The sequence below is a fragment of the Lonchura striata genome, chromosome 2 (assembly GCF_050655825.1).
Source record: "Lonchura striata isolate lonStrDom1 chromosome 2, ASM5065582v1, whole genome shotgun sequence".
Lineage (NCBI taxonomy): Eukaryota > Metazoa > Chordata > Aves > Passeriformes > Estrildidae > Lonchura > Lonchura striata.
In genome coordinates, this window is record NC_140704.1 from 35,514,510 (window position 1) to 35,534,995 (window position 20,486).

Here is a 20,486-nt window from a genome sequence, read left to right on the forward strand (position 1 = left end):
GCCTGACACTCCAGAACTACTTCTATGATCTTTCAGTACTGAGCCCTTACGACTCCACTAAGCTGGAAATCATGTGTGTTACTTATACTACTTTGTAGGTTTTCCAAAATAGCTGAAAATAAGAATTAAATGAGTCCTAAATGCAAGATAGTGAGTTCAGACTCATGAACCATAAGATTTGGTAACAATTCTAGAAGGAAGCACCCCACTTTGAAGCAAAACAAATTCGTCCTCTGCATGCTTGATCAGCTGGGGCCACTCTGATTACTGATAGGGAACTAGTAGGGAAGGAAAACCAGAGAAATCTCAGTGTTATCACAGGGCTGTCTAGAAAGGGAACCAAATTCCTTTTACAACCTATTCCCCCTTTTAGTTTCTCTAACTGGTAATCAGTCATGTCTCACCACCCAAGAATGAAACTGCCCTACAAATATGTTACACACTAATAAAGGAATTTATATTTTTTTCCATCATCTCTATCCTCCTATTTTAGGAAGTTGGGTTTGGCTTTATTCCCCTGCCCTCATTGCCAGCAAAATTTGTTTTTCTCCCTGCTCAGTCAATTCCTTGAGTACATTTTAATTTCTTGCCACGCTTCTCTCCCTTGCCTATTGCACACCTACCATTTTGCTTGTTCCTCTAATTATGGTTTCCATACTTTTCCCTAAAACAAGCTGCTATGAACTAAGAAACAGCATTGCCTTAAATGAAAAAACAATGTTTAATGAAGTAAGCGAATAAGAGACAAATTCCACAGAGATAAAATTGCAGCTACACAGCCCACACTCAGGAATGTCTCTAAATACTCATGAATAAACAAGATGTAAGGGAAGTAAGGGCATTCAGTCAAGGAAGATAGATGAAGTAACAGTTTCTTCATCTCAACTGCTTGGCATTTAATATATCAGTGAGATGGCAGCAAGCCTTGGCTTTAGTACAGCTTGAGCCTGCAAGGATAACATCTCTGCCTTTCAGGTGCCACAGTTACTCCTGGTCAGACAGTAGTGTGGGAATTTTTGCAGGGTTTTGCCTTCAGAATGAAGGATACAAATTATGGCATGCAATTGTCAGACACATTCCAAGGTTACACAAGTAAAGCCATATAATTATATTTTTTTTTGTTGTTCTTTTTTCTCTAAATGGACACCAAGTAGCCTTGCACTTTGCCGACAAAACCTTCATCTTCTGCTCAAAAGAGGATCTTTGAACTTTTTGTTCAATAATACAAGTCCTCAACATATTGTAATGTACCTCACATGAATCACAGCAGCTGAGTACGAGGTAAGGACCCAACACTGACACCTTATCTTCTTTTAGAGTTAGGCAGTTGTAAATATGGACAAAGCCAAAGTTACAAAATTAGGCAATGAACTTGTCCCCGTGCCAGCATCCAACTGGAAGAAGCTTTCTTCTTGGAATACAATTTAAATAGATGTATGGATTCAATTAGCACCCGACCAATACGAATGATGCATAATTTACATTTACGTCAAGCTGCCCTATAAATCTGATAGCTTTACAGTCATCTGCCTGCGAGTACCTTACCCACCATTCTGACTGACTGCCAACATGTTTTGGCTATTTATGCAGTGAGAAACAAAGGGAGCTCTTTTTTTGGTTCCTATGTCCTTTCATTTTAGTTTTGGAAAGAAAGCTCGTGAATTTTCCCATCCTTTTTTTTCTGAAGTCTCTTTTAGAGGGAAGAAAAGGAAGGGAAGAAAAATATGAGAAGAATAGCAGAAGGAGGAAAAATTTGTGAATGTCTTGAGCATGTCCTCATGTCTTTAAAATGCTAGGAAAAAAGGATCACTAGTTCAATTTCACTTCCCTCCTCCAGTTTCAAGCCCTCTATGGAAGAGCAGATGATGACATTAAGAAGTATATCAGGAGCAGCTGAAGCAGGAATATTGACTGTGTCTGAAACATCAGATAGGTTTTCTCTCTCAGTGAGTTAGGAGTTGTGATGTAAAGCCCAACCATTTCCTTCTCCCACTTCACTGCTTACAGAGAGTGTTACTTATTTCTAATGCACTGTAGAACAAGCTTTGGGGGAAATGTTTCTCTCTATTGATTCTCCAGAGATGTCTACTTACAGTATTTAAGTGCCACTCATGTAATTTATGCACCTCTTGCTTAAGTTCCTCTCTTCTTTTGCTCCCTAACTGATTCAAGGAAAGCAAATGAGATAAAGGCACATTGCAAACAACAGTTATTCATTGAGTGACAAGAACTTTGGCAAACTCAAGTTGAACACGAGACTGGCAGGGCAAAATTTTGTATGAAGAGTCACTGCTGGGACACTCATAAGAAGACATGAAAATGGATTTCAAAACATCTAAAAGATTTTAGAGCAAGTAACCACCAAAAAAACAACAACTCAGAACTGTTCCTATTAGTGAGTAATGCAGCAGAATAAATCCTCAAAGGAGCCATGAAAAATATACTCCATGGCATTCTTGGCATGGTAATGCTGGCAGTTGAAAAGGTAGTTGTAGGGAAGGGTGGGGGCTTTTATCTTTTATCCCTTTTTGTCCTATAGTCCTACAAAAAGAAAAAAATAAAGACCCTTTCTTTTTTTCTTTAGTTGCCCTCTATAGTTCATTTCAAAGTGGTTCATATATTCCAGGGAAAAAACCTTGGGTGGAAAATCACAGCTGTAAGTCAGTAAATCTTCTCATTACAAATCATCACTTCTGGTATGAATTAGAGCTCAGATCTTGCAAAAGGTCTGTCCTTATAATGAGAAGAAGCCATGAGTCCTCCTGCTCCAGAAAAATACATTGAGGTAAGTTCTTATTTCCAAGCAGTGCTTTGTCTGGATGCCCAGAGGACACAAGTACACCCAAGACAAAGCACCTAGCATGAGTTCTGGCACCCTCACACCAAGTAGTGTAGTGTGTTCTGTAGCATACCTGGGACAGCAGCAGGACCTCCCAGGGTCATTGCTTTCACTTCTGTTCTCTTTTACAGATGGTTTGCCACTCTCTACCCACAGTGTCTGCTGGTTGTCCCTTGTCAGATCCTCTTCTCAACCCTGAACTCAGAAGACAAAGCATAAATCACCCTCTCACCTGAAGCTGCAAGTCTCGACCTTTTCACAAGGCAAGCACCTGAGCACTGCCTTCAGCTGAGAGGCCACTACAGTAGCAATCAAATAATATCAGCTCATTCAGCCCAGAGTTTGGCAAAACCACATCTCTTGTCCCTTGCATGCCACAGGGTATCTTCTGATGTTCAAGGCTGCAAGGAGGCTTGATTCCACAGTCTGGCAAAACTGGCTGTCAAAATTATTGTCTGGGCATTTAGCCTACATTTTCCATTTGTATTTTTCATGTTTATACTAATTTTTTGCATATAAATCAGCTATATGTATCCATTAGCTTTTCTACATTTTAACAGCCAAATACTTCTAAGTGAATATTAAAGAGATGCTAATAACATGGCAAAGCTAATTAAACATTGAGCATGTTGCTATGTAGCTAGCATTTTAAGGAGAACTACAGTGGCTGTGATGGGATTTCCTTTATGTGCCAGAAAACACCCTCAAAATAATCAGAAATACATTATGCAGAAAAATATAATATCAAACTACTTCAGCTGTCATAATGACAAAAAATCTGATGAGAGAAAATCAAGCCATTTAACAATTGCATAAGAAAGCTTCAATTTATACAAGGAGGTGAGGCTTTTCTTCTTATGCCATAGATAATTGTGGTTGCAATAATGCTCTCTGTTTATGATGGATCTGGATGAAGTAATCTATCTAAAATGGAACAAGAGATAAACACGTATTAATAAAAGCACAGATAAAGCGCATCAGCAGATATGCCAAGGATCTCTCAGTTGTCAAATACAGAGACAGCAAGTATCTTTAGAGTTCAGTATATAGCTAATCTGAATGTTAACAGGCAGGCAATTTAAACAAAGACTAAAGCAGCAGGAAAGCCATACTGCACTGCCTCAGCTGCCTCTCCTGCTAAGGATCCTGTAACCTCATGTGAAAGTCTTATTTTACTATTCTTGCTTTATAAGGTAGTTCAAAGTCTGAAATACAATTTTCCATATGGAATGTGATTGCCAACTCTACTTTAACTCTGTTAATGTAGCACTGCAAAGTTATTTTTCTTTTTGTCATACTCATGTCAACCATTAAGCCTTTCCTTAGGTTTAATGTCTAAGCCTGCCTTCCTGTCTAAGTCTTTCCTTTTTTAGATTATAATGTCCATAAACATTTTGAAATCTGAAAATAAATCTAATTTATGAGAGTTGGTAGTTCTGCTCAAGTATCACAACAGTTATTCTGCAGCTGTACAGACCCCAGCATCTCATATTGTGCATTCCAATAGCTGTGCAAACTTCAATGGGTTTATACAACTTAAAAATCTGCAATTTATGCAGTTCAGTAGATGAAATCAATAAACAGTTGAATGTCTCCAAGCATCACTTAATCTAGGAAGAAATTATTAGTAAAATTAAGTATGAAAAACAGATACGGCTGTATCCACAGAGGAGTTAGATCTGAAAAATGGCATAGTGGCTACATTAAAATGGAGAAAAGTCATAGTTTAAAGCCATACTGGTTTTGAAGAAGAAACCAAAACTTGCCTCTGTTACAGCAATGGCATATAAAATTATAGAAACAGATCCCATTACTTCAGTGTTATTGAGACATTCTGAATTTTTGGATGATTAAAAGAAAAAAGGAATATATTCAATATGGCTGACACACAGCAGTCCCAGCTTCTGCAAAACTGCCCTTGAAATAAGATGTTGGCACACTACTTTTGAGCAAAAGCAGACTTTCAGAATGGGATAAAGCACTGTGCCATTTATAATGGAAGCAACAAAGATTAGATACAGCTAACTATGATGTCTTAGAGTCAAGCAGGTTATATCCCAGCCTTTCAACAGCTTTCCCTCTTCCAGACAGTCTGTCACCCTATGACATAATAGGGAAACCTCCAGATGGGAGAAACATTTTCCTATGATGATTTTTACTACAGTCTAAAGATCCATTGCAAGGTTATTTCCACTGATTGCTTCCCACAGGTCAAAATCATCCAGTTAAGATGTACATCTAAAATAAGTATCACTGTCATATTCCCCAAGGCAGCAAAACATAAGGAGGATTTTGCCAAGATTAACAACAAACAAAAACCCCAACTAAGACTAAATGTCAATATACAAAACCTGTTAAATGGTATCCCTGCATAAAAAGACTGACATGAACCTTGCATCTCAAGATTTATGCTTCTAAAATTGGGTCTTTGATTCCTGAGTGAAAGATTTTCAAAAATAGTGGTAGAGATGGTTTCCTTAAGCACATCACTTTTGCTAGAGAAAGGCACCCTCAACAGCCATACGAGAAGAGAGTGCAGCTGCTGAGATGATGCCTTGAGTGCATTGCAGGAGGGCATCTTCCACAGAAAAAACAAGCGACAACAAATGAGGTCCCCATGGTTGTGACCTGCAGCCTTGTGAGATGATAGATGATGGGTGCTCAAATTATAAGTTTGTACATAATATTTGTCTTGAACATACAAAGAACAGAACCCTAAGACTGTAACCTGAACTATACAGTCATCTTTATAATCCTCCCTCACTACATACTTGGCGGTGGATCTTCAGGCCCTCTGGCTTTAAACTAAGAGCTAGGAAGCTCCCTGGCATGACATGTGGGAGTGCAGAGGAGCTAGATTTGATTTTTATCAGCTCCCTACTGAAACTTGCAGAAGAAGTAAGGCAAAGAAATTCACATCCAAGCATATCTCTTAAGTTAGAAATGAGGCAGATTGTTTCATCTAAGAAGTAGAAATAGCATGGATATCCCTAAGCTTAGGTGAGACACTAGCAAAATAAGTGTAAAAAAATTGTACTGTTAGAACCAATTGATGTACTGTACCCACTCTCTCATTACAGAGCTAATCAGCCAGAGCCAAGACCATGAAAAACTGACTTATTTTGGACTTAAAGAGACACAGAGGGAATCTAGCAAGACTTCTTCCAAAAGCACAGAGATGAGCAAGTTCATCTTTGATTCAAATGCAACATAAGAGTTTTTTGTATTAGGAGAGAAAAAAATTATTACTTGTTTTGTGCTTTTGCTCAAAAACATTAATAAAATGACCACACTGTAGCAGTGAGCCTAAATATCACTTTCATTAGAAATGTCACAACTATGTCTAACAGCAGGCTACAGCATAGCAACTGTGGGTCTAAATTTCCAATAAATGTAGATTTGTAACAAGCAATTCCCATTAGCCCCAATTAAGGACTTGGAGAAAAGTAGTGTTAAAATAAAACACCTACTTTGAAAGCCATAGAATGTGATTGTGATCCATATTTAACAGTCTTAAATTAAAAGACACCAGAGAAGAATGGATGGTTGCCTGATGCAAGTCTCTTTGCTACAAGGCTGAAAGCAAGAGTATATGTACTGTTACAAATTTATGTTTGAGTTGGTGAGGATTTAGAGAACTGTAAACAGACAAGATGAAACACTGAATCTGACTAGGAACCCCAAGAGCTCTCTGTCCTGGGAATGATTTTGTGCATATGACACATAAGACTCAAATATCTGGTTTTTTCACATGATATAGATAACATTAAAAACCCACTGCAACTGAACTTGATGCATGGAGAAATTTCTTGTTCCAGAAAAAGTGTGAGATAATTAGGTGCAAGGCCATTCATTCTATGAGATGGGCAATAACGCACCAGGCCATGTCAGCTATCCACTCTGGCATGGCAGGGCACAAATGGACTTACTTGATCCAGCAGCAAGATGGCAAATGTTTCTAGGTAGACCAGAAGATCATACAACCAAAAAAAAAAAAAAAAAAATAGCAGAGCATACCCCAGAGACTGAGTGTAACAGGCACTTAGGTTGTTCTTACATGTCTGGAATTCAGCATCACATCAATGTGGATATTACATTACTATAATTTACATGTTTGTTTCAGGAAGCACCATGTAAATACATTTTCAGTCTTAGGAGGAAGACCTGGTGAGAACCGATCTCCCATTGGGCAGCATTTATTATCTGGGACTGTGATGTAGGGTATAGCCTCAGCACAGGAGGAATTTTCAAGCTGTACAGAGTCCTTGCTCTGCCTTGAGGGAGAGCCCCACTGAGAAGTAAGTGATGGGAGACAATTATTCCTGTCCATTTCCATATGGCAAAGCACACAAGGACATCCTGCAGTATTAAATTCTGACAAACTCTGTTAAACAGCAAATAGAGCAGAATATAAGAAATCAGTTGCTTTGTTGTTAGGATAAATTCATTCACAGAACAGTCAGAAAACAACCTGGAGACATGTCAGTGGTCTCCTGACCTAGGGAAAACATCAGGGCAATAGAGATTTATATTGCAGAAAAAACAAACAAACATAAAACCAAACAAAAACCTAAGAAAACAAAAAGAAACTGAAAAGCCAAAATAAAAACAAAAAAACCCATGCCCCAGTGTAACACTGTGATGAGCTCAGCAGAAGAAATGGAGGTATATTTTGCCTGACATAAGAACAGACTAGCCCAAGGTGATGTACAGAACATAATTTGGTTGGAATCTTGGAGTTTCCGTTGGAAACAGAACCTCACATCCACTGAAAACCATGAAAAGACTTCCAGGCACAAAGCTAGGTGAGATGCAGACTGAATCCTTAACCAACACAAATGGAGAACAAGTTGGTAGATAGCATTTGTTTGCAACAAGGATTTCCAGGAACAGTTCCTTAAAAGAAGGAATTCCTGTTGCAGGAAAATATTTTTCTTCACTGTTATAACTTTATTTTTACTTAATTTGCCATTAGATTAACTTTAAAAGCACTACATCTCTGTGCAAACAGAATACATACCATGAAACATACATTCCTGTAAGCTAGTTGCTCATTCTAGATGAAAGCTCCAAAACTGTTTTCCTTTCTCTTTTTAGAATTAGTGACTTGACACAGTTGCACTGCTTGTAGTAAGCACCATTTCAAAGAGCATTTGCCTGAATAAAACTGAACTTCTCATTAGTTTTGGTACAGTTTAGTTGTGTTTGTCTGAGTCTTTGATGTTTTCTCCAAAGAAAATGCAAACCCAGCAGCTGCCACTTTGACAAGTTTTTGCCAAGCAGGAAAACTTCAAAACACTTTTGACTAAACTGACCACATGAAATGAATACATTAACAACTTGGAAGAGAATAACTTTAGTCATACACAACTTAGATATTGTTGCAACATGACCTGTTTGGGAAGAAATATATGAAATGTTGTTAAACTACATTGAAAGAAGCTCTTGGCCTAGGACTCTCCATCAACACTGCTGTACTAAACAGATGTCTGCAACCATGTGGACACACATCAAGTGTCCAAAGTGTGTGCACTGTACCACAGTAGAAACCCTTTTGCCCTCCAAATTGCCCTCTCACCACCTCTGACCTGTACATCAGCATTCATCCTCATCTGACATAACACAGCTCCATCCAGGTTTTGGAGAGTCCACTCTTTGCAGACCATCCTCCTCCCACACTCTACAAGCACTCATGCATGCACTTGCTTTGAACACAACAAGCCTGACTGGGTCACAGGAAAAAAATACCAAATTAAACATTGTTGCTGCCTAGACAATCTGGACCCCAATCAGGTTTCCACCCTCCAGACAATCGATATTCAGTCCATCGAGGGAGACGGGAGTCTCCACTGTGCCACAGACCTCCCAAGAAACACAGCTCCACGTCCTGTGTTTCCATGTCACACATGGCACCGCCCAGAGAAAAAGTTTGCCATAGTGACCCTCTCCTTTCTATGCACAGTGCTCTCACCACAATGCATGGATGGACCGACTGCTTTTAGGATTTCCTTTCAAGGATGCCCTGCCAAGAGGGGTTAAAACAACAGTTCAGTTTTCATTTTTTGGGACTACAGTCGTCCCCCCCCCCCCCCCCCCATTTTCCTCCTGGGGCCGAGGGTCCAAGAACAGAGATCTTCTTTTCTTCTCCTTCTTTAAGGACAGGGGGCACCACCACAAACCCCCTAATTTTCTCTGTTCACTCTACTTCTGTCTTTTCCCAGCTGAAGCAGGTCTCTTGGCTCACTGGCATCCTCCTAAAATACAGTTTCTCTTGGAGGAGAAAAAATTGGTTCAGTTTTGTGGCCAACAAGGAAAAGTCCAGCCAAAAGCCACTCCTTGTCCCCCTCCCATCTAGAATTTCTCCTTCTAACATCCCAGGGTCCAAGCTCTCTCTCTTCCTCTCTTTCAAACTGAGGAGGAGTGAAATTTCACAAGGCTTTCATTTCTCAAGGAAGGGTTAAAAATCCTGACTCCCTGGCTGGCTCTCTGCCCGGATTCTCTGACTCCCACAGGCAGCTGGGCACCTTGTGGCCCCCCCCACCTTTGCTCTTCTCCTTCCTCGAGGTGAACTGCTGACAAGCCACCGCTGCCAAGAGACTCTGGGGGGGGAACGGAGACATCCCAGATTTCTCCACCCTTCCATCTGCAGGGGTTCCAGTCTCTCCACCCTTGGGACTACCTCAGGCCATGGGCCTTCCCCTCCCCACCCAGCCATGGCCAGGCAGGGGAGAGGCTGCACTGCGCGCTGACCGGAACCAAAGAGAGCGAGTTCTCCTGGGAATTCTGCTTTTAACCCCTCTGTGTTCTCAGAGGCGTGTCCACCTTCAATTGGTCAATATCCAAATTGACCTCTTCCTCCTGGAAAAATTCTCTTTCCGTGTCTATGAATAGCTGCCTCTCTCACTTACAGACAGTCCTAGCATTAAAAAATACAAAGTATCCAGCATTGTTTATTAACACTCATCAATGCCATTCTGGTTTGAGGGCTGCCCTCTTAGCCAGGGCAGGCATTTATTCCACAAAAAACATTGAGTATCAGGAGGCAATGGCAAGATCCTCACAGGGCTCCTCACCACTCTACAGCATGCCACAGAAGTGGAGCAGCTAAGGTAGCCTGGGAATTCTATGGATTTGCTTTAAGCTCAGTGGAAACAGAAGATAGCATGGGACAGTCCATTTAAGCACACTTTTATATAAGTATGTCAGGAAATAGAGGAGATGACAGAGTCTTGTGGTAGTGATTACCATCTGCATAGGAGAGGAAAAAACTGCACAATCATTTGCAGGAATAATGCTTGTAACAATATAGACCTAGGAATTTTTATTACAATCTCTGTATAAATTATGTGATTTCACTATATATTATCTAGATAATATGCCGTTTTAAGCAACAGTATAGACTGTCCTGTTTTAAGAGGTGAACAAGTTTATTAGCAAGTCTAAAGGATTTAAACTCCTTGTGAACATCACTTTTATCCATGTAAAAGCTTTAAAAATTACATTGAACAGTAAGGAAATAATTACATATTGCAGGAGAGCAAGTAAGATTTTTGTTGACGTTACCAGCCACACTGAGCTGTAACAGTGCATCACAAGCTCTTTCCGCAGCACTCTAAAAGTCCTGGTTAGTGACCCCACATTTGGAAGAACCAATGGAGGATAGTAAATAAGTCCCTACTATGTTGAGACATCCTAGCCATTTTGAGCCTCTTTGTAGAAAACATCTCTGTAAACCCATTCAATGAGTAAATTTTCCTTTTGGGGAATTAGTCATTCCTGGCTAAAGGAAGTTCACATCAGTCAGTTCTATCTACATCTGGTTGTTAGGTCACTTTCTTGTACAGATTTACAAAAGGGCCTCATTCTGGCTATTACTGTGTCTGATGCTACACAACTCTGATATCCTGACCCAAGCTGGAAGCACCTACCCAGAACGTGTCTCCTCAATTTGCTGTCCACAGTAACTCCAGACTTTACACAACTACTGTTAAGGTAACATTGGCATCACAGGTTGCTGTGTGAACATTTGACCTAACACAGGTCCTGTCTGGAGAATGTAGAAATTTAAACAGACAGAAATGTAGGAAATGCACAGGTAAGTGATCCACCAGCAAAGGCTAAATGGGAGTAGTAGGGAAGAGGCCATATTTCCTCATATCCCACTTTTGTGCAATTTCCAGGACACTGTCACCATTCACTAGATCTGTCTGAAGCAACTTTCAAGGAGTTTGCTAGGTCTCTCTACCTCCCTCCATGTGTAGAGCATACCACAAGGCATATACTCTAGTGTTGTTTACAGAGTAACAAGTAACAGAGCAGTCTGTGCAACTTCCACAGGAATTCCTGGTCATTTACTCTGCAGTTACCATCAATACCAATATGTGTTTCCTGGTTACCACTCCTTGCAATGTTTATACACCAAGAACAGAAACCAAAGAGCCTAAATGAGTGCAGAGACAAATTACCATACAACAAAAAACTTGGTGCATTACATTGCCAGAAAAGAACAAAGCATTTTAAGTATTGAAGAAATATACAGAAGGTGTTACTTATATGAAGGTATATAATTTTTCCATGTTGGACAATGCTCACCCATTCATTTTTTAAATTAAACTCTAAGAAGGTAATCTGAAAGATAAGGCTGGAATCTGCCCTTTCTGCATGATTCTATAATTAAAACTGTGTGAAGTATTTGCAAGAAGTCCCATACTAACCATCTACTTTTAAATGGACAATAGCTCTTCCACCAAGAATTCATACAAGTCAAATTAAATAAGACCTTGCTTAAAGAATCACATCTATGATCTATGAAAATACTGGTAGCAATGAGACAGTTTCATACCCACCTTCTTAGATTTTGGGGTTGTGTGTTGTAAGCCACTACCTAATGTAAAGTTTATTCTTTGCTTTGCTAGTGTTTCTGAGGGTTTTTTTCCCTTCCCCCCTTAATAAAACATCAGAGGTGAAATGTAGATTAGTCATATCTGAGGCATTCCAGCATATTAGTTTGCCAGCCATTAGCAATCTGAATTCTGTGTTAAGTTCCCACTATAAAAGCAAAATGCAGGCCTGTTTTTTCCAAAGCTTGCTCAGATAAAGAGGGGATCCCCTTTAACGTCTTTGCAGGAGCCAAGCAAACTGCATTAGCTTCACTGTTAGTATGTAGAGCCAAGGGGAAAACAGAGACCTAGCCTCACATATTGGCCTTGTGCCCTTTCCACACCATAAAATTACTAAGGCAACATGGAAGAAATGTTCTCTATGCTCTGCTGAAATGTCACATTGTTTGTATTCTCATTTCCAAAGGCCTTTGCTTTACTAAAAGGCATAAATGCATTGTTTCTTTTTGGGTTCATGTATTATGTTCAGTGTTTCACTTCCTTAATTTGAACTTTGACAGCTTCCTTACTGTCAAGAAATGCACTGAAAATAATGCTGTGCAAGAGGGTGAGAAAGACAATGAGGTGCAGTTTTATGTGTAATATAATCTACAGAATGTCATACTGCATGCAGTAGGAGTAAAAGTAGTTATCAGTGAGATGCGGTATAAATTTTACACTCCTGTAGTCACTCAGCTGATCTTTCCAGAATCTTGGAAAAGTATACTGCAGCTATGCATATATATTATACTTAATGATGGCCATTAAGTCTGCAGTCACAGGATTCAGTCTGCCTTTTGCAGCTAAATTCATACTGCAGCCTACTAGATTTTGTAATTGTTACTGACATGGTACAAAATAATATTCCTGTGGAATCATGACCCTGATTAGTAAAGGAGTAACTGCACTCCCTTCTTCATCTTCATTGGTTCCCATGGGTTTATACTAACAATAAATTTATTTCATTCTTTGAAGATGAAAGGTGCTATAAAGTGCACTTTATTAAAACCACTATAAAGACTTGCTATTTTTTGCTTATATACCTGCTGAGTGATGGTTTCCAGAACAGCACCCCCTGAACACACACACTCAATTTACCTTCTTGGTTTGGAGAATTCAGGTTTGGAGAATTCCTCTTAAAATGTAAGCCACTTTTCCAGCTTTTGGTGTACAGCTTCTTTGTTTCAGGACTATAGATCAGCCTTTCTATAACTCAGAAAGTTGGGTGGGTATACAGGTTTCCTGTAAGGTAGAAATGATAGAGAATCTTAATAGATTGAAATGATCCAGCAGACCAGGTTTTATAGCCAGATGCTGGTCTTGTCTCTTGTCTAGGCCATGAATTGCTAGGTTTGGGTTCAGATGTGGCAGTGCCAAATTCTCACCATCTCTGACCCCAATTAAAAGTCTCCCATGATGATTCTAGTGATGATCTCTTTCCCTACATGTTGCCTTTCCTTACACAGGAGAAGTCCTGAGAAACTTGCAGGACCATTTTTTAACATCTACTTAAAAATTTCTTCCTCCTCTTTTCCCTTTGGTGCAGAATCTCTGAATCACTGTTCCCAAAATATTGTCCCAAAACTCATATGGGCTTACTCTTTTGAGACTGATGACAAAAATGTTGGTGCTAGTAAAAGAACAGTCTAGGTTCCTAGTTCACCTTCCATAATATGTATCTACAGTCACAAGGGTCTTCAGAAAAGGGTGCTATCCCGAGGTACACACCTTTAAAAGTAAGACTCTTCCTATCAAAATTGTCTGCTTCACATTTTCAGTCTCTTACTGTATAGATGGCAGGAGTGTGATTTCTGAGAAGCACTCAAAGACAAAGCACCCTTAGACAAAGACTTTGTACAAATTACTAATTGTAAGCCTACCTCATTTTCTCCTCATTTAACAGCTCTATTGTTTCAATGTCTGTGAGCCTTAACCTCCCAGTTGGTTTCTCAGACTGCATCTGCTAACCACCTTCACAAACCAAGTATCCTAGCTATGCCTAGAGAGCCTTTTACCTAAACAGAAAAAAATATAAGAGTAGTAATAATATTTTTTTAAAAAGCCAAAACAAAATGAAACAATAGATCAAGACTTAACATGAAGAAGGAAGGAGTCAGGGAAAAATCACAGTTATCTAGTACCATATGCAGTAATTAAGTAAGAGAAGAAAAATAAACTTTTACTTCAGTCACTAACACAGAAGCAAATAAACTGGAATAATCAGTTACATATCTCAGTTTGTGTTCTTGTGCAGCTCAAAGCATGTCTAGAGTCTGGTTAATGACAGCAGTTTTCCTGTCACTTGACAGTCATAAATGCCTGCCTCGATTACCTTTGCAACCTGGGTGATACTTTTGCAGATATATCTTTTATATCTTTCAAAATATTAACTGATGATTATTAGCAACTTGTCTTGCTTGCGATCAGAGTAACAAAAGTGTTTATGACTGCTCCTATTGCCTCTTATTTGGCAGTCAGTAGTGACCACAGCCTCTATCTTTCATCACCTCTGCCCCTTTTCTAGGCTGCTAAGAAGTCAGAAGTTTTAGAGATTTAACTGTTGCTATGACAATCCTAGTACTTACAACTTGGCTTCCAAAATCTCTGTTCTTGCCTAAGTTTCTGTCAAGAATGAAGCTCAGACAATCACATAGAAAACTCTTACAAACTAAAGGCAGGAGGAGACTTTTCTTGTAGTGAGTGTCTCTTGTAGCTCTGTGCCTCACCTCCTGCCAAGACTATGTTTGGAAAGGACACTCCTCTCCTAAATTACCAGATATCTCAGCTGTCTTGCCTCTTCCTTCCATTCCCTTATTCTTTTTAATGGCTTGCCAATATGAAGATATTTTCATGAGACAGTAAAAAAAGGGGTCTAATGTCCCTTAGCAGATTTCCTTAATTGAGGTAGTTACAGATCTCATTTTAAGGCTGAGAAAATAGCTGATCCAAAACAAACCCAGATCCACAGAGATGGTCACAAAATGGGAACAGGATTCTCTAAGTTCCAGGCATTACTGAGTAGCTTCCCAGAGTGTCACTGTTAATCAGAAACATATACAGGCAGCAAGTTTTAAAAGTATATTAACATATTAAAGTTATTAAAATAATATTAAACATATTACTTAATTCAGCTGTACAGATTTTAGTTCTGTACTGCTAAAGGAATTAAAATAGGAAGTTTTATCTATTGTAGGGGAAAAAAGGGTAAGAAAGTAAGTATCCTCAACAGTTAGTTTACTCCTATCTTTAGTAACCCTGCCACAAACCAACCAGAGCACATAGGACAGGACTGTAGGATAAAACACATGGAAATGTATAAGAATAGATGGGGTTTTATTTTATGTATTTATATTGTTATATATACACACACACATAGTATAATATGGGCTATGTATCTATTCACATACATACACAGCTATTTGCTTTCCATCTTTTGCCCTAAATTCAATCCTGCTTTTAAATGCATACCCCACACATAGATCCCACAAATATCTGTGACACTGCTCATCTCTGAGCTAAAACTAGTTTCATGTTCTCATCTTAGGTATGAAGTCCAGCTTAATTTTTGATATTACTTTAAATTTAACATTTACTGTATGTGAATATTGATGATCCTAAATAAATTTAAAGAAAAGCACAGGGTTTTTTTGGATTCCTGAACAAACATTTTCAAGACCTACATCAGTATGTATGGTTCCATATTTTACAGAATATCCATCCCACCAAGAGCTGCACTTCAACAGAGCAGGGAGGGGGGGTAGAAGAAGTCTAGGTCTTTATTCTTCAAAGTAAATTTTCACATACATACAGTTAAGCTGCATCATAACTTCAGTGTTAACTCTTGTGAATGTAATATGGTTTTAAAATTGGTACTTTAGAAAAAAAAAAAAAAACAACTAACAAAGGAAACAGGCTTACAAAAATGAGTATTTTCCACTTTCCTCACCCAAATTGTTAAAGAATGTAAGTCTTGTTCAGGAAATATAGACAGAAGTCATAGGTCCCACTCACACACCTGTAATATTAACATAGCTTACTTTCATTTGCTCTGTGTTTTCCTCATATTAAAAATGAAAGCACAAAAAATAATATCACACATCCATCCATTTACTTCAGCTCCTCCATGGTAATAATATTCCCAAACATGCCCTCTGTGCTCTCAGTTCATGCACACTTGCTATTCAATTGCAGGTCATTAAGCTGCACACCTGCAGTGACTTAACTCATGCTTTACTCAGCTCTGAACCACCCCCCCCCGCCCAGCAAGAGTGACATCATTCACTCTTCACACTCTCATTAAATATTTTCTTCTCCTCATGATCCTGTGTGCCAACTTCCCTGATGAATCCAACCTGTAATATTCAGCAGGTAACTGAAGAGCAACTATTTATTATACCAGCTACACACAAATATGTAACTATTTAGAAGGAATAAAAAAAGGTAATTTCCATCTTAGGTGTTGTGGGTGACCATTGCCTTGAAACAGGAACAATCTGTATGCAACCACATGTCACTAAGCACTTAAATGTGAGAAGAGATGCCAGAACCATTTAAAGCTTTTTCTCTTCACTAAACACCATTTTAACTAAAAATACTTACTATGGGGACAGGCTTCCCACATGAATATTGTGATTTTTAAATGCTGTCTGTATTTAGAGTCTCTTTAGGGACACACATGCTGTTTATGTACCGTAACCTGTATGTGCAGAAAGAAATGGAGTAGACGTGACTTTAAAGCCCACCAGCTGAAGAGCCCTTGGTGCAGGAAAATATCTGTGGGTAGCTTCAGTATCACTCAGGTTTTTTGTGATTTCTGTTTGCAAATGGGTTCATGGCCTGTTCCATGGAAGTAAATTTCCAACCATAAATGAAACTTTACAGGCAGAGATCCCCAGCAGGTATTCATCATGGAGAATTCCTTCTTATGACCTTCCATCTGTAGGGCTGAATTTATCTTTTATGTAACACCACTGCTGTAAGGATCACTTTCCCACATGTCATTTTTTTCCTTTTTTAAAGCCAAGGAGGCCAGGTCAGCCACTCTAAAAGAGTAAACCACGTTATTTCTATTTCCACCTGCAATTTAGGGCCAACTATTTAGTTCCACTATCCCTAATAGCGGGTTAGATTTTATGGTCAGTGCAGGATGATATTCTAGTCACAACCAGTTCAAAACTGGATTCAGATTACCTACCTTAGTGTGGAGTACTGGAGATTAAAGGTACCCAGAACCCACCCAGCCTGAGGATATTGATTGATTAAGAGGGAGGAGGTGGTCTGTTATTGCCCACAGCACTTCAGATGTATCTTTTCTAAGGGGGTTAACGATGATCAACAATTCTCATCCCTCACAGATAGCTGGTAGCTGTGTAGAGCTGTGTTAGAGGCTAGGTTTTAGGCACGGTACACAATACTGCCCTTAATGTCATGAGAGCTACCATTTCTGAGTTAGCCAGAGGCTGGGGTGCAGTAAATCCAGAACTGTCCCTCCTGTGATATATATTCCCTTTACTTTCCATCCTGTGTGCCTGACCTTCATGCCCACAGAACTGCTTTTGAAAAGCAGTGCAAGGGTCCATGGCTTCCATGCTCCATTTTACATGGGACATGATTTATGAGTAGAAATCTTTTAAAACAGGATTTCAGGTGCATTTCCTTCAACAACAGGTTGACAAACATCTTATAAATCACAATTCAAGTGCCAAATTCCCTGCCAGTGATCAACAAATTTTATCAAGCTTTTATAGCCTTCAAAAGCAAATTCCACAGAACTTGTTCTTACTATAACTTGCTATGAGAAAATACCATTCAATGAGCAGTATTTTCTACAATGCCATGCACACAAACCATCTATAATACCTGCAAATAAATTATATCTTCTTCTGATCTAAAAATACATATTCATTATTATATTCTTGGAAGAATGGAGAAAAGTTCCTTAGTTACAAGAACACCACAAATCCTGTGCACCATGTAAACTGTCTCATTTTATGTACTGACTTTCTTCACATCTGTGTAAATAAAGCCATTGTTACAAGCACAAAGAGCTGTGGCATACAATACATGCAGCTATGAAACCATGAGTGCTGCTATGTATTGAGTCTTTAAATGGAAGTGGCACATCTGCTTTTGGCATAGGAGTGTAAATGAATCCAAGATGTTTATTAAAGAGTCAGTAACAACCTGTCCACATGCTCTTTCTTCCATCCAGCCCTGGGTTTGTTCTCGCTTTGTTATTTTCCTGGCAGTTAAACATGGGCTGTGCACACTGAAAGTATGTGGTGTTTCTTCACGTACGGATAACATAACATGTCACGTAATATTGAACAAGTATGTGATGCAGAGTGGTTGAACAAAAATGTGAGCCAAAATGAGGTGGGGAGGAAAGGGTAAGTACAAACAGCTACAGAACAGTGACTGAAAGGTTTGTTGCTCTGCAATAAGGCAACTGTGTTTCCTAATACCTTTTGAATTAATGAGACCTAGATTTGATTTCATGTTCCAGCTCTTGGCAATTAATGAGCAATATTTGCAATAGTGAAGGATGATGAATATTTTCTTAGGAAAGTCAACAACTGACTTTGTATTTGCTGAAGGTATTTATACCACTGGGTCTACCTGAGCAGGCCTGGTAGGAGTACAGGCCTTTCAGCTCTTACATGGATTGACCAGCAGGAAAGTCAACGTAATATTGGCACTGGCCAATACTGACACTGCAAACTGGCCCTTTTTGTGAGCAATTGCTGGTGTTCAGCACAACCTGTAACATGTTCCTTTTCCACAGACTGAGGAGCTCTAGGTTTGCTGTAGAACAGAAGTCCAAGGACAACAATACCTTTTGTGGGCAGCCTCCTTCTTGGGCTACCTGCACGAAGCAGCACTTAAAAGACTGGACCTCAGGATGAAGGCAATAGCTCTGGGTTTGACAGTAGAGCCTGGGCCATGCAGTGTTCCTTCCCCTTCACCAAAGAATGCACAGGAAAGCATCCTAGGAAAGGGAATCATCAACAGCTAGGCAGGAGGAGCAACCCATTCTGTGTCCCAGCGAAGGACCTACTTTGTAGCGTGTCTGAGTAACTAGAAGTATAAAGATGGATGTTTTATTCTTGACTTCTATGTGGGGATATTATAAAGTGATGCTGTTCTTCAAAAGCATTGAAGGAAACAAGACATGTCCTGACAGATACTAAAAGGAGGCTCATCTATTGGAAAGGCAATATGTCTTTTGTATGATGGCAGTGGAAAACCACTGTTTTAAGAGATAAGATTGAAAAACACTGTTTGATGGCAAATGGTTCAGGAAGGCTTGTTGTGCAGAAGAGGGAATAGAGGCTGCTGGAAGTGTGCCACCCAGTGTTTTATACTTGCACATTTAATTGCCTAGACTGAACAAACATCTTCTGTAACTGTTCATTTCTTCTTTGTTAAAGTGACCAGGATATATTAAAAGGCTGAACTTCACATGAACATTTCAGTGATAATGTTACCTATCAGCTCGGTCCCAAAAGTGTCTAAGATTGCTGTAAATTTGTTAATTGGGCGTCTTTTCAGCTGTAGCTGAATTCAGCTGCATGAGTGACCCAGGCAGATTTGCTCAGCAATACAGAATTTGTGCAGTGATTTCCACTGCAGGCTAGAATTATATTGATCAGACTTGTTACAGCATCTTGTTATAATATTTTAACCAGGGAAAAAAATATTAATTAAATTCAATCAAAATACTCAGGTAGCCCAGAAAAGTTAATGCTTTCTCCCATTTATTCCACCCACTCCTAAGTTTCTCCTTTAATTTTATTTTATTCCATATGCCTGATAATGGGACTTTGTGGAACTGAACCTTTTGCAAGTCACTGTGCCAGCTTCTTGGAGAATATCTCAGACAGGTCTCTTCATTTCCATTTCATTTTGTCATTCTATGGCTGAAAGATTATTTAAATGAATGCTTTTGAGATTCAATTTTTTAAATGCAAATGTGTGCTGCTTCCCTATTGAACTGAAACTATCAATACTTCTTTTTCCCTATGAAGAGCAGGATAGAAAGTAATATTCTCAGGGCTGGAGGTGAGTTGGGATGTTACTTTTGTGTGAATTTAAGCTAAAAAAGGCTGATATGTATAATGATAAAGTATCAAAATATTGGCTCAATCTTCCTTCTCTCCAATATATGATTAAAGCAGTTCTGTATATTTTAAAGAACAGCTGATGCAGGGAAGGTGGCAAGACACAGCAGACCAGCCACACTCCCTCAAGGCATTCTGTATAAGCTGCTTAGGGGAGTGCACACAGAAGTGAGACACTACTTGCCTCCAGCAATCTTATGGTGCTCTATACCATCCTTGCTTTTGAAAGTTGTGAAGCATTTTAATTAGAAAGTAGGTGTCCTCTCATTTTTAATTTTTTTGGAAGCTGTATTCCAGGAATCATTGTCTGAACTTAGAGGACATCTTAAAGGGAGTATCCTTGGCTTCCTTTAGAGTATACTGTATGCCTGTCTTCAGGCTATTCTTTTAGCTATCATGTCTAGAAATGCAGGGCTTTTTTTAAATCTGTGAATGTGGAAGTTCTCCAGTAATCACATGCTTCCTGGAGCAGGAGCTTTCTGCTCATCAAATATTGCATGATATGAAAAATACCACATCCCATGCCCCCAGCATCAAAAGGGTTGGCAACACCTGAGTTGCATCCATCCCTGATCTTTGCCTGCCAGACCAAGAGGCATGTGATGCTGAAGCACGTGGATTTTCTCATCTCTTCTACCATTGGACAAG

At 39.3% G+C, this 20,486-nt stretch overlaps 1 long non-coding RNA gene across 1 annotated transcript in view; it reads right to left on the bottom strand.

Moving 5' to 3' along the window:
• The window catches only part of LOC110474619 (uncharacterized), a 118,792-nt gene extending 98,391 nt beyond the window's left edge, over nucleotides 1-20,401 (bottom strand). The window contains exons 1-2 of the long non-coding RNA XR_002466104.2: nucleotides 15,756-20,401; nucleotides 12,817-12,960 (exon numbers count right to left, since the gene is read on the bottom strand). This is a non-coding gene — a long non-coding RNA (uncharacterized LOC110474619). The remainder of the gene's footprint in view (nucleotides 1-12,816; nucleotides 12,961-15,755) is intronic.
• Nucleotides 20,402-20,486: the final 85 nt, after the last annotated feature.